This window comes from Coregonus clupeaformis, chromosome 18, assembly GCF_020615455.1.
Source record: "Coregonus clupeaformis isolate EN_2021a chromosome 18, ASM2061545v1, whole genome shotgun sequence".
NCBI classification, from domain to species: Eukaryota; Metazoa; Chordata; class Actinopteri; order Salmoniformes; family Salmonidae; genus Coregonus; species Coregonus clupeaformis.
The window spans coordinates 45,032,066-45,044,807 of record NC_059209.1 but is presented as its reverse complement, the minus strand read 5'-3'; positions in this window follow the sequence as shown (position 1 = coordinate 45,044,807).

Sequence of the window (12,742 nt, the reverse complement as noted above, 5' to 3'; positions counted from 1 at the left end):
GCCTACATATATTATTCTTTGAGTTGATAAAACAATGAAGCTTTAGTACCTCTTGCCATCTCAAGTCAAACTGAGTTAATTAGCCTATTTATTCAGTCAACATTCACATTAATTTGTTGTTATAGTCAATGTCGTTCGGTGTACCTGTTCTCTTCAACCAACCGTTAACTGGCATATTCACTTGATTGATTGTTCATTATGTTTCTGTGCGCCATATGCAAACTTCAGTAAGAGTGAAATAGATGTAATGTTACCTGATGTTACCTGAACCCATGCAAACCAATACCAAATAGGCCGTTTCTGCTATTTCCATTTGCTAAAATAGCCAGGACAAATTGGTGGCAACATTGACACTGGGTATGTTCTCGACAACCAATGCCATGGTCCAGTCCAATTTATGTCAGTACGAATGTATCAATTGTATCTTGAAATTATTTTATTATGTTTATTTATTGCATACCGGAATGAATAGACGGCATACTGTGTATACAGTATACTGCTTAGGCTAATAGATGTGATTTAATAACCTGCGTTTTTAGTCAAATGTATTGCGCGCTTTGTCGTACTTAAATGTCTTTGAAAAAATATCAACTGAAGTTATTCAAATTATTTCACTTTTATCGCATTTGCATTTTGCTGAACCATGCTCAATAAATGAGACCATTGTTGGTTTAACGGATATAATGTATTTAACATTGAGATAAACTACCTCATTATTGACATAAAGTATGTTATGTATGGATAGCCATCATTGTTGACGTATTCCCTGCTTCGCGGCATGCTGGTGAGAGACTTTGCCAGTCACGGATCCAAACGAGTTGGAGCTACATGTGCCAGAGAATTGCCAATAAGGTGTCATCCATGTCTGAGCATGGCAACATCCTTGATCTATTCAAACATTAATCAGTGGAAGGTAAACAAAGCCTATTAGAAACGTTTGGTTAATTGAATTCATGCACTTTAGTGTCAAATTGGTGATATTCCACATTACAGCTGCATTATGCCAAGGTGTAATGCAGGTATCTCCAAGTCAGTACATCCATCCATCTACCCATTTGTAGATTTATGTATAGCCTATACTATTCTACTAGACTGACTTTGGTGTAAAGCCAATGTAATACCTAAGCTTGATCCTCACTTTCTGGTCTTGGAAGCCGCTATGTGCAGACTTTGGTTCCAGCCCAGCACTAACACACCTGATTCAACTTTTTGTATATTTGGACCAAACCTGCCCATTCTATTTCAACAAGAGAAATAAGTATTAATCTCTAATCAAGACATCTTTATATCTAGGCCATAATAGCATTAGATTTGGGAGACAAGGAAGAGAACATCATCAAAGCATTTGATCAATTGAATTGTCTTTCATGTGGCACTACATACACAAATACACAACTCTCACACATATCTACATTAGTAGGCCTATAATATCTCCGTTAGTGAGCCCTCATTCACATTTTCATAGGCTACCTTGTGGAATATTATAATTACTTTTTATTATTAATATATATATTTTACGGTTATGGTATAGGTATTTTCTTTATAGGCAGTCCCAGGAAACTACCAAACGTAATAGAGGCCCAATATAGAATTCTCTCGCTCCTGGAAGTCTGGTCCTCATACACCATTTAGTAATTTACCTTGTTTCACTTCTTTTCATAACAGCAAAAGTAAACTGGAACATACTAACGTGCCCTTGAGTGCTTAATATAAGTACTGTAGTGCCATTTTGGCTAAAGAAATAATCCATATGTTTGCTCAGCATTTTACGTGAAATTACTTGTTTCATTTTCTGGTATTTCAAAGAAGAAATGTTCAAAGGCTTTTATAAAAGCATCTCTCTCTCTCTTTGTTATGATTGCTTTGGCGATGGTGATGCTTTAACCCTGATTGGTTTTACCCCAGAACACTGTTCAGAGCCAAGCACTTTGCCAAGTCTCCTCTTGGCAGCTTGTCTTTGCAGGGTAGTTCAAACATGGCAACATAGTCTCTGTTACATATCTTTCATAGAAAATCCCAGGGCTGTCCACAGTCATACAGAGGCATACTGCCCTGTGCTGCAGTGCAATGGTCAAATTAGTTAATCAAAATGTAACATCCCAAATGAATTAAACTTAGATCCTTAAATCTCAGGACTCATTGAGTGTCTATTCCTGGGACTCTCTAGAAGTTGGTAAAATCCCTCCTTATGAGTACTCAAGTACAGAATCTTCCTTTGGGAACTTAGCCATACCACAAACCTATTTGAGGAGAGCATATCTGTGTCGTCTGGATAAGTGATAGTGAATCCCCTTGTCATGCTGAATTAGGTAATTCCCCTAATTTCCAGAACACAGCAGACAGAACAGACTGGCATCATGCTAGAATTGAGAGCAGAGTTCAAAGACAGGACAAATCTGCCACAGAGAGTGAACACTCAATCACCTGGAGTAGTACAACATGGCAGCTTTGCATTCATTTACATTGAGGTAGTTTAACAGATTTTCAGATTACAAGGCACTTTGCATCTGGTCCTGTCTGTAGTCTATCACAGATTCAGTGCCTTCAGAAAGTATTCATACCCCTTGACTTATTCCACATTTTGTTGTGTTACAGCATGAATTAAAAATTGATTAAATAGTTTTTTTTTCTCACCCATCTAACACAGAATACCCCATAATGACAAAATGAAAACATGTTTTAGACATTCTTGCACATTTATTGAAAATGAAATACAGAAATATCTAATTTACATAAGTATTCACACCACTGAGTCAATACTTTGTAGAATCACTTTTGGCAGCAATTACAGCAATGCGTCTTTCTGGGTAAGCCTCTAAGAGCTTTCCACACCTAGATTGTGCAACATTTGCCCATTATTATTTTCAAAATTCTTCAAGCTCTGTTAAATTTGTTGCTGATCATTGCTAGACAACCATTTTTAAGGTCTTGCTATAGATTTTAAAGTATATGTAACCTTTTACTGCAGTGGGATAAATCAGGGTCACACAGTGTTTCTTGGTAGTCTTAAACAAATCTACTTTGAAACAAAAGTATACACCTCACACACATGGTTATGGGCTTAAAAAAAAGAAGACACCTGTACCATGTCAGATATAACGTTGAAATGTATTCCATTTTGAGTTTGAATCCCAATATTACACTTTATATACATCACAGAAGACTGAAATATAACAAAACTGTTTGACATAGAAACACCGGATGTTCGGCGGTTATTTAAAACATTTTTTTTATTAGTTATGAAATTATGAAAAATATTAATAACATTCCACCCATGAGGACACTAGGTCATTTGACTGCAGGAAAGGGCTACGTCAAAACTGTAACTCGACCACTCAGGAACATTCACTGTCTTCTTGGTAAGCAACTCCAGTGTAGATTTGGCCTTCTGAAAGGTGAATTCATCTCCCAGTGTCTGCACTGTTAAAATGAAGTGCTTTGTAACACCACAACTAGTGGCAACTGAGCTGCCACCAACTTGAAGGAGATGAAACCTTAACTTTGATGAAAAACATCACATGATGTGTTGTAACACCACTTAATCAAGTGTTGTGCAGCACTTTGCCAGGGACTGGGAGCACTAACAGAAAAGGTTGAAAACACTATTTTGGTGTTTCGAGTCCTGTTTAGTGCAGAATTAGATACCTTCTCTTTTGGTGTTGTGTCCTCTCTCTAAAGCTTCTAAACACCATTATGATGTTTTGAATCCTGTCTAATGCAGAATTAGATCCCTTTTTCTGAAGTTTTGATGTTTAACATTGTTTTATGTATTTGATAATTTGCCATGTTATACTGTTTTGGCAGGCATTGTCAAGCACAGTGTTCAAACCTCCAGCAGTAAGAGGAGGTTGAACTGCAATAATTGAGGATTCTGTGCTTGCCTCTTCCATTGACAATCATGAATGTGGGAATGGATGCTGTCCTCATTGAACATCAATTTGCCTCACGGTTTTGATATCCATTCATCATGATCCATTACATCTCATGGCACAACAAGCTTAATACTAACATAGAAATATACTTTTCTTTCTTCAAACATGCATACAACATTGTATGAAAGAATTATAAAGCCCCCCCAAAAAATTATTACCCACAATCGTCTATAAACAGAGTTGGGTGGCAAGCTAGGAAATGCAAGGTGATTAAAACCAAAGACTTCCAATGAGTTCAATCACTACATTTTCTCTCTCTTTGGTTATCCTCATGAAAGATACTTACTTTTGAACAATATATTAAGTTGGATTTATTCTTACATTATATTGGTAAAATGAAATTAACAAATAATTGAAACGACTTGCATACATTTAAAAAAGACAGTATGTACAGTACCAGTCAAAAGTTTGGACACACCTACTCATTCCAGGGTTTTTCTTTATTTGGGCTTAGTGGGACTGTTATTTGTTTTTCAACAGGACAATGACCCAACACACCTCCAGGCTGTGTAAGGGCTATTTTACCAAGAAGGAGAGTGATGGAGTGCTGCATCAGATGACCTGGCCTCCAAAACCCCTGACCTCAACCCAATTGAGATGGTTTGGGATGAGTTGGACCGCAGAGTGAAGGAAAAACAGCCAACAAGTGCTCAGCATATGTGGGAACTCCTTCAAGACTGTTGGAAAAGCATTCCAGGTGAAGCTGGTTGAGAGAATGCCAAGAGTGTGCAAAGCTGTCATCAAGGCAAAGGGTGGCTATTTGAAGAATCTCAAATATAAAATATATTTTGATTTGTTGAACACTTTGTTTACTACATGATTCCATATGTGTTATTTCATAGTTTTGATGTCTTCACTATTATTCTACAATGTAAAAAATAGTAACAATAAAGAAAAACCCTTGAATGAGTAGGTGTGTCCAAACTTTTGACTGGTACTGTATATTTTAGGCTAATTTGACAGAGGAGATACAGATAGGTGGGAGAAACCAATTGAAGGGTTGGAGCGTGGAATTTAACCCCGGTCTTCGGTGGGGAGAGGGGTGACGTGTCTAAACCAGATGCTTTACCACTAGACCACGGGCTCTGCACATCTTGCATTCATTTTTTTAGCGCACTGCTTTGCTTTATCTTGGCCAGGTCGCAGTTGTAAATGAGAACTTGTTCTCAACTGGCTTACCTGGTTAAATAAAGGCTAAATAAAATACACTAGTGCAGTATGTACAGTATGTATACAGTATGTATTTATTTCTATTTTTTATTTCAATTCACCTCAGAATAATTTCTTTCTGTGTGGTTGAGTGGGTAAAATTCCAACGAAATGTACCATCTTACTGTCCCTCCTGTTTCTAATCTGTCTAAATAAAGCATTGAACAAATAAAGGTGGAATTCCACAAAACATATTCTCCATAGGCCCTTATCATCAATCAATATATAGGCTATAAACTATTAGCATTTCTAAACCATTGATTGTATTACAAACACTGTTTTTGTGTTTTGATGCTGCCTTTTACATGCACTGAACAAACACCAATATTCAGGTACTTAACTTCTGTTTTAAAACTCATTCTGTGTATTAGAACATTTACATTGGGTTTACATCCAAACACCAGATGTCAGCTTAGGTACACTACTTTTCATGGTTTCATTACAAAGTCATGGTGTTTTGAGACTTTCTATCTTTACAGTGTGGTGGAAAGCAGACAGTACTAGGTTTTCCTCTAGGATTTTGCCTGTGCTTAGCTCCATTCCGTTTCTTTTTTATCCTGAAAAACTCCTCAGTCATTTACAATTGCAAGCATACCCATAACATGATGCAGCCACCACTATGCTTGAAAATATTTAGAGTGGTACTCCGTGATGTGTTGTATTGGATTTTCTCCAAACATAACAATTTGTATTCAGGACAAAAAGTTAATTGCTTTGCCACATTTTTTGTAGTATTACTTTAGTGCCTTGTATTGTGGAGTAACTACAATGTTGTTGATCCATCCTCAGTTTTCTCCTATCACAGCCATTAAACTCTGTAATTGTTTTAAAGACACCATTGGCCTCATGAGCGGTTTCCTTCCTCTCCGGCAACTGAGTTAGGAAGGACGCCTTTATCTTTATAGTGACTGGGTGTATTGATAAACCATCCAAAATGTAATTCATAAATTCACCATGCTCAAAGGGATATTCAATGTCAGGTTTTTTTTTTTTACCCATCTACTAATAGATGGTATTGGAAAACCTCTCTGGTCTTGTGGTTGAATCTGGGTTTGAAATTCACTGCTTGAGTGAGGGACCTTACAGATAATTGTATGTGTGGGGTACAGAGATGAGGTAGTCATTCAAAAATCATGTTACACACTATTATTCAGTCCATGCATCTTATGTGACTTGTTAAGCAAATGTTTACTCATGAACGTATTTAGGCTTGCCATAATAAAGGGGTTGAATACTTATTGACTCAAGACAATTCAGCATTTCATTTTTAATTCATTTGTAAAAATGTCTAAAAACATAATTCCACTTTGACATTATGGGGTATTGTATGTAGACCAGTGGGAAAAAATCAAAATGTAATCGATTTTAATTTCAGTCTGTAACACATCAACATTTTGAAAAAGTAAAGGGGTGTGAATACTTTCTGAAGGCACTGTAGCTGCTCTGTCACTGCCCCATGGTTATTGCAATGTTGCAAGCATTTTCATTATGAGATCACCACCACAGTAACACATGCCTTATCTTATGAGGATATGTCACAAACATTTTGCTCATAAACTAAGCACATACATATTTGCATACTCGCATACATGAGTCCATCAAATATACTTAATTAACCTCATATACATGAATAATACCATAATCAAATCCACTATATGACTTTATGCCAGTTCCTGTACAAAATTGTCAGTCATTGTCAGAGAGGTTCCAATTATATGCCAGTCACAGTCCTGTAACTACGGTCCTTTACAGTATGGTTCGGTATTGGAGTACTGTATCTGCAGTGTAAACTGCTATTATGCTTGTGTCCACAAGAGGGACTTTGAGGAGGCAATATAACGGACAGGTGTGAGACATCTACAGTGACTTTGTCATCTTACTACATGCCTACTGTACTGCATAAATGTCTTACTTGTCATGTGGGATGGCAATTTAATGTTTATTGAATGGAATACTGTACATTGAACTTGGCTACTGGCTTTGTGGCTTCCTGGAAAAAAGCTAAAAAAAAATTCTTTTTCAGTTTTGAGATTATCTGCCAATCCCTTTAAATACTGTAATAAATGCTAAACTAGCTTTCTCTTTCCAGCAGTTTTGGTAGTTGGGCCAAGAACAATGCTGTTTAAATGCCAGTAACATACATTTTATGTTGTTCACGTGGTAGGGTTGAAAAGCAAGATGGTCAGGTATATTTGTCGGCTATGTTCCATACATGCCTACAAATACTTTGATTAGGTGATTAGGCGTATTCAATGTATGTCTAGTCTTGATTCTGAAATGTACCTGAACTGTATGCAGAACACTGTTGTTTAGCTCCTTAGTTATACATATAAGAGTATTTGCTTCATTATAAAAGTAAATGTTATAAAAGAGCCATTCTTTGTGCTGTTTGCAGAAGCCTGCTCTTAATCAGAGGTCCTCATGTGGCCCATCCATACGTTCAGTGGCAAGACAGAGGTTGGACGTAGGTGCATATTTTTTACTACGATGGCTGCTGCCCGCTGTATCAGGTCTGTTTTGCTGAAGATGTCAGCGTTCCGTATGAGGCTTCTAATGTCTGCTGCCCTCTCATGCCAGGGGTGGAGTTAACCTCACTTGACATGGCATGTAGAGAACTGTGGAAATAGGTTAGTTAGAGAGAATGAGACAGTGACATATTTTTTAAGACCCATGATTATACTCTGTCTTGCCACTGAACGTAATGAATGTACGGTATATGCTACAGAAGGAGAGTTTCATATCTCTCCCACTTTGATGATCAGCAGGCTGGTTGAAAGATTTCCTTCTCCGTGGAGCTCTGGGACTGTGTAGAAGTGTGGCACCTCTGTGGGCTGTAGCTCCATGCAGGGAGAGAGGGAGGGGAGATTGCATCTGGCAGCAGTGAGCAGGGACTGGGGCTCACCATCAGATATAGCTCACCACTGTCATTACCATCCCAATGACTGAGGGCTCTCAAATGCAGATATGAGGGAATGAAAAGATAATAATAATAATAATAATATGCCATTTAGCAGACGCTTTTATCCAAAGCGACTTACAGTCATGCGTGCATACATTTTTGTGTATGGGTGGTCCCGGGGATCGAACCCACTACCTTGGCGTTTCAAGCGCCGTGCTCTACCAGCTGAGCTACAGAGGACCACCAAGATATACAGTGCATTCGGAAAGTATTCAGACCCCTTGACTTTTTCCACATTTTGTTATGTTACAGCCTTATTCTAAAATGGATCAAATAAAAAATGTTCCTCACTAGTCTACACACAATACCCCATAATGTTGCAAATTTATACAAAAAACATAAATACCTTATTTACATAAGTATTCAGACCCTTTGCAATGAGATTCGAAATTGAGCTCAGGTGCATCCTGTTTCCATTGATCATCCTTGAGATGTCTCTACAACTTGATTGGAGGTGTGGTAAGGTAAATTGTGGTAAGGTCAATTGACTAGACTAGATGATTTGGAAAGGCACACACCTGTCTATATAAGGTCCCACAGATGAACCAAGCCATGAGGTCAAAGGAATTGTCCGTAGAGCTTCGAGACAGGATTGTGTCGAGGCACAGATCTGGGGAAGGGTACCAAAACATTTCTGCAGCATTGAAGCTCCCCAAGAACACAGTGGCCTCCATCATTCTTAAATGGAAGAAGTTTGGAACCACCAAGACTCTTCCTAGAGCTGGCCACCCGTCCAAACTAAGCAATCGGAGGAGAAGGGCCTTGGTCAGGGAGGTGACCAAGAACCCAATGGTAACTCCAGAGCTCCAGAGTTCCTCTGTGGAGATGGGAGAACCTTCCAGAAGGACAACCATCTCTGCAGCACTCCACCAATCAGGCCTATATAGTAGAGTGGCCAGATGGAAGCCACTCCTCAGTAAAAGGCACAACAGCCCGCTTGGAGTTTGCCAAAAGGCACCTAAAGACTCTCAGACAATGAGAAACAAGATTCTCTGGTCTGATGAAACCAAGATTGAACTCTTTGGCATGAATGCCAAGCGTCACGTCTGGAGGAAACCTGGCACCATCCCTACGGTGAAGCATGGTGGTGGCAGCATCATGCTGTGGGGATGTTGTTCAGCGGCAGGGACTGGGAGTCTAGTCAGGATCGAGGGAAAGATGAACGGAGCAAAGTACAGAGAGATCCTTGATGAAAACCTGCTCCAGAGCGCTCAGGACCTCAGACTGGAGCGACGGTTCACCTTCCAACAGGACAACGACCAAGCAGCAGTAACCCACCAGAGTGTAGAGGACAACTATTGTTACGGTCATTGTAAACAATTATTTCCTTATACCGTTGTACTGTAAACATACTTTCGGCACCTTGTCAACCGGCACCTTGTCAACCACTCCTCTGAATTTGTTAATGTGCAAAGGAATTACTGAAATGGTTGGCTTGTAAATGTTCATCCTATGTTCTTCTTTTGAACAGTAAACCATACATAATGTGAAAATGGTAGATTGCTTTGAGAGAGATTAGAATCACAATGCCTTTGTTTCATCCAATTTATGCCAAGTAATTTAATACAACAGTTCCGAAGGCAGCTTTGCAAAGCAGATGCCAGTGTGAGCAGAGAATACATTGACAATTTAGTTCAACCAATCTTTAGGGAATAGCAGATCTCTCTAGCATGATCTGCCTGCAGCAGATATACAGTATCTGACATTATATCCACACATTGAATAAAAAAACACTGCCATCAATTCCTGGGAATCTGAGTAATCAAGATAAACTGAGTGATCAAGTTAACAAATAAACATTTTTACAAACTTTCAAAATTGCTGTCATAAATATTTCCAACATGTTTCCAAATATCAAGACCACAGGTAGACTCCTATTGCATATATAGGCTATCTAAGTAGCCACAATTGTATTGTATATTTTCATTATGTCGAGGGTAGACTTGATACTGGTGTTAAGTAGGTTAGAGCCACTCCATTGGTAGATTATTATATATCTTGTAATGAGGACACAACCAAAGTAATCTCCATGCATTTGTCTTTGAAATGTATGGCACCTAGACTCTTATTCCACTGAAGTGCCCCATGTCCAATCTGTGAAAGAGTATAGTCCAGTTACTTTCAACACTTTGTTTAAAGCAGTTGTGTTGTTAATTTTTATAGGTTTTGCCTGGCTTATAGGGGGATGTAGTCCTCAATCATTTTAAAGGACATTAAGAGATAAAAGCACAGGTGTACAGGTATAATCAATGCATTTATTTCTTGTTAGTCATAAATTGACATTCAACATTGTTACATTAATGCCATGCATAAGGGACTTCTGAGACATTTGGCATCTTTCAGTGAATAATACTGTGATGTAAATGTAAATACTGCCTCAGCAACATCCTGATGGACAGTGTTTGTCTCCAACAGATGTATGTGTCCCATAACTTAAAAATATCATAAACACACAGGGGATGTACATTCCAACAAAAGAAACATGGCAAGTTTATACATCTGGTGGAAACAATAAAAACATGCATATTGTCTAGAGAACATTGCGTGATGACTATATGGCTCCCTACAATCTCCCTGTATGGATGCGGTAAGAGATCAATGGAGTGCAGACTGTGGGGGATAGAACAAGGATGCCGTCGTTGGCTCCTATTCAAAAAAGTTGATTTAACAAAGTGGATATTCGTCAAATCTGTCATAATGTATGTGTTCCAACAGGCCCACAATGTGGTTACTCAAATCAGATTTCGACATATTTGGCAGTTTTTGCTGCATATATTTAGAAGTTGTTCTTTTCGGGTTTCTGATTTTAAAAAACTGGTAGCGTAGCTAGCCATATAGAAATCGGTGGTGGTAGTTGAAGTCATTTTTAAGTGTAATGCAGTTGATTGGTGACGATGACATAAACATGCATTGGGGTTGACATCCAAACAAGCATGATACTCCGATTTGTACCCCAACATAGTGTAAAATAACCTAAATATAGGCACATCTTGATGTGTGGCAATTAGAACATTCTGGATCTATCCCCTACGTGGAGACGCGTGTGTGGTGTTTTCATGGCGTTTCCATTGTTTTGGTCGAACTCTTACCTGATCTATAATATACATTTTTGTATTTGAGTTGCACGTGTCTGCAAAGCATTACAGACAGAGGTGTGCCAATGATACTTTTCTGATTAGCATAATGTACCTTCACTGAAAACTGATTTTTGGAGAAACAATTTTCTGAAGTATTGAATCCACATGTCAGTCTGTCTAATTTCGGGGTTGCTATAGCATTTCAAATGGACTGACAGACAGGTGTCATTTGATAGTTACAGACTCAATATATTATTCTGACATCTTTGTTAACACATACAGTATATTCTGTTAAAGTGTCCTAAGTAACATTTATGGATAAATCATATATTCATTATAGCATTGATAGTGGTTTATTTTGTCTACGGATATCCTTGACCTAGTGACAAACTTCACTCTAAACATCTGAGTAGCAGATGAGAATTGACACTTGTGGTGAGCTGACACCTTGCCAGAACAATTGGTTGCAGCACTTAAGGAAATGTCAGCAACAATGAAACAAATCTCTATGAGAGAGGATAATCCCCTTGACAAAACCGGCAGGTGGGATAAATAAGTTCAGTGTTTCTGTACATAGTTGAGGCAGCGTAAACCTTATAGCTGGATAGATTATTTCAGACTGATGTCCAAATACGAACTCGTGCAGATATAATAAATACCTAGAGAGAACAAAGAAATTACTCTGTAATGAACTGAACTAGGCTATGTCTTCATAGTAATCTGGCCATTCAGGCAGAGCTCTGAGGTTCTCAATGTCTTTGAGTACCCTGAGGAAAGTCCTTCTCTCTTGCTGTGCCTCTCACGTTCTGTAAGGCCTTTACGCCCTGGGGCAGCTCACAAGACAATGTGTGTTTTTGATATGTGTCTAATTGTTGTGTGGTGCTTTGCTGCTTTCCATTTCAGGCAGCTGAGCCTGATTGGAAACATCTTCATTTTGATTTAAAATGCATTTGAAGCAAAATGGTAGAAAATAAGCTTTGTTATATCGTGTGATTAATGCTGTTACAGATGTACAGTACTACCTTTTAAGTTCATTACGCTTACTAAGCCCACACGTTTTCCCTCAAAGGGAGACTGCACCCCAGGAGGACTTGTGCATGGGGTCATCTGTAATGCTATGCTTAGTGAGAGCAGCAGGGGCTATTGTTTCGTACAGTGTTCTGCATGGACAGAGACATGGGTATATACACTTATAAGGTACACCACCCCGTTCACAAAAATGGTTTGCTCCGACAAACAGTGAGTCATGTGGCCGTGGCTTGCTATAAAAAGGAGGCAAACAGGCATCGAGGCATTCAGTTAATGTTCGATTGAACGTTAGAATGGGCAAAACGAGTGACCTAAGCGACTTTGAGCGTGGTATGATCGTCGGTGCCAGACAGTTACAGTATCTCAGAAACGGCCAGCCTCCTGGGCTTTTCAAGCACAACCGTGTCTAGATTTACAGAGAATGGTGCGACAAACAAATAATATCCAGTCAGCGGCAGTCCTGTGGGTGAAAACAGGTTGTTGATAAGAGAGGTCGAAGGAGAATGGCAAGAATTGTGCAAGTTAACAGGCGGGCC